Here is a 3,154-nt window from a genome sequence, read left to right on the forward strand (position 1 = left end):
CTTCCACTTTCTCATTTCCCGAAGCAACATTATTCTGTGGTACTTACATGTGTAAAAAAGTGTGACGATATGTTGTATTAAAGATTGTGGGAATTTTCAATATTCTTCGAGTTAATAGTTGCCGACCTGTGGGCTTTCATCGCACTCTGGTTGTCTCCATCTTACATTGTCAGGGCCATTTTTTTTTTCTACGACGAATTGGTTAGTGTAAAAATATTAATTCACAAGCTCGGTTGTGGTCAGATAGTTGGTCCTCTACCTAATGGAATGTAATGCTCAGCGACAGGTTCATAATTAATTACATTTGTTCTATCTGGACTTCCCATCCTCTGATCATGATTTAGAATTTCCCACGAAATCAGGTTTATTTCAACATAGTACGCCTTCTATTCCTGGGATCTGTTTCCTTCAGAGCAGGCATGATCGAAAACCTAACCCCAAAAACCATCAGTGTGAGACTTTAGCCCGCTAATTCTCCTACCGTCTATGTTCCGATTCCCCCAGTGCCATCGCTAAGTATATCGTCAGGAGGCGATTTGTGCTCAAAGCTATACATCCGTTACTGTTGATTATGATTCCATCCACTGTTTGTCTTGGTCGTACCCACCCCATTCTGCTGCCTGAACAAAAAGAGGAAGAGAACAAATTCTAATTGATCCTAATACCGAGAGCATTATTAACCGCTCATGCGATAAAGTCAATGAATTCATTTTGAATTCAGACACCATGTTATATGGAAAATTCTTCTACAGGCACACATTGCCAGACTGGGTTTACGAAAGTTTTATCTGGATGGAAGCTCCGCATAAGCCTCTTTCATATCCAGGGCAAAACCCAGATATTCGGCCTCGCCAGATTTTTAAGATACAGTCCAAAAAAGGGTGGGCGTTTATATGTACCTTCAAAGTAGGCGAACAGCTTTGAGGGTCTCTTTATCCCCACCAGGGTAAGAAAACTTTTCTGGCATACTTCTTAATTGCGTTTTTAGTAAAATGTTCATTAATTAGTGCTGCTGGCGTGCACATTTTTAAAGAGTTTGGAAATCGAATTCGAAAGTTACGAAACAACAGCTTTGCTTCGACCCCGGCAGCTTTAAGAAGACAACAAATTGCGCTTTTGCTTATTACTTTGTTTTATAGCTCTAACGGGAATTGTCAAAAGGCGACAGCTCACATACTACATTTATCTTATATTAATTTCATACTTTCCCTTTTAAATGTTTTATATGCAAATTTGTCGCATACACAAACCCCAAAATAACCCACATGCACAGGCTGGAATGGGCAGAAAAAGTTATTAACTGCTGTGCTGACACACATACATACAACACACACATGTGCCGACAAAACACAAATGGTATCCAAAGATCGTGCGCAACAAAGAGCAATCATAAAGCGTAAAACAAAACAAAATACGAGTATGTATGTAACTTAAAGTCGAAGGAGTCATAAGTTGTTCGTTGTCCAAAGAAATGCCGAGGTAAACATTAAGGTTGGAAGCACATAAATCAAGCTAAAATGTGTTATACGCGCGCAAGAAAACGTGCGGGCTGCAAATTTTCCCTTTTACATACGTACATAAGCATGTATGTACGCCAGTATGTTTCGGCATTTCGGCTTGAATGTTTTAAAAACAATATTGAGTCGAAGCATGCGAGGGCAAAATGGGCGACTCGACGCAGTTAAACATGCGGGCGGATATACTCACTCCCCCCTCAGTGCTGCCAAGCGGATTTGCATTTTGTTTTGAAACTCCAATTTCCTAAAACAAAAACCAACAAAAAAAAAACGATGTCTAAGGACATAAAGCAAAAATAAGTGACGTTTGGAAAAATGGGGTGGTGAGGGGGGTGGTCTGCTTATTGGGGTGGTCTCACATTGCAAATAGGCAAAGGAAGCACAACACGCCTGCAAAACAAAGAACTCATAAAAATCGTCTGCGCTTTGGCAAATCGCCGGCTGTAATGGCAAGTGGAAAGGGCGGTGAGTGAGTGTGAGGGGTATGCAGATGACAACGGATTATGGCTTTTGTGTTTTTTTTTTCTGCGGCGCGCCAACACTTTCACCTCGCATCGAACTCCACCAGACAAAGGCAAAGGAAATGCAAAGCGTACACACACATAAACACTTCCCCACGCATACTTCGCTTGTTTGTGTGCCACTAAATAAGCTATGATTATGGCATATGAGCGTATGTACATATGTATGTATGTATGTCACAATACGCACACAAACACCCACGGACACTGTTGACTTAAGCGACAAAAGAAAAGTTGGCGTGAATTAACGCCAATATTGTTGTGGTTTTGATACGGCGACCTCGTATCCATCCGCTGATTGTTGCTATGTATGTGCAACTGTGCTTTTCTATTGTTTTAATGCGATTATCTGTCGACTTTGCTTGCTATTGTTTACACACGACATGTAAATGTGATGGTTTATTTTATTTGATTTTAGAAAATTGGTGATAACCAAAGCAAATCGCTGAAAGAGCTGAAATTAATTAAAGTTTAAATTTTTTACATAATTTTTGTACATAGATCGCGTTATTTTAAGTAAAAATTTTCCTGTAATTTAAATACCTACTGCCATTTTGAGTAAAAAGATATTTTTTTCGGCAGAAAAGCATTTTAATTTTCAATATACATTGGCCGAAATAATTATAGCCGCACCATATTTTGACAAGTTTTAACATATTATTTTTGTTGTAATTTGATTTTGGTTATTTTTTTATAAAAATATAGTTCATTCTTTAACAAACCCCGGGTTTCAAACTTTATGCAATATTCTAAAAAAAATCAGCAAACATTCTAAAAAATTTCTAGTTTTTTTAATTAGATTTCCCAGCAAGATTCTGAGTATGCAATGGACTACAAAACACTTTTTGAACTAAGTAGTTTTTTTTTGTGTAAACTAATAAAATTAGAGCTCTCTTCTTGGGCATAAATATTGTTCAAGATCCTGTCTGCACTTGGTTCGAATAACTAACGGAAATTCCAATAGCATTTATTTATTATAATTAACAACTAATTTACCAACGATCGAAATGTATTGGTTTTTGTACCGGTTGTAAATGTAATTTAAGAATTCTTTTACTTCTCAAATAGTCCTAAGCTCCAAACAAAAATTTTTTTATTAACAAAATCCATAAAGTT

This window comes from Rhagoletis zephyria, unplaced genomic scaffold (assembly GCF_001687245.7).
Source record: "Rhagoletis zephyria isolate East Lansing unplaced genomic scaffold, Rhagoletis_zephyria_1.1 Rzeph_scaffold_02545, whole genome shotgun sequence".
Taxonomy (NCBI): Eukaryota; Metazoa; Arthropoda; class Insecta; order Diptera; family Tephritidae; genus Rhagoletis; species Rhagoletis zephyria.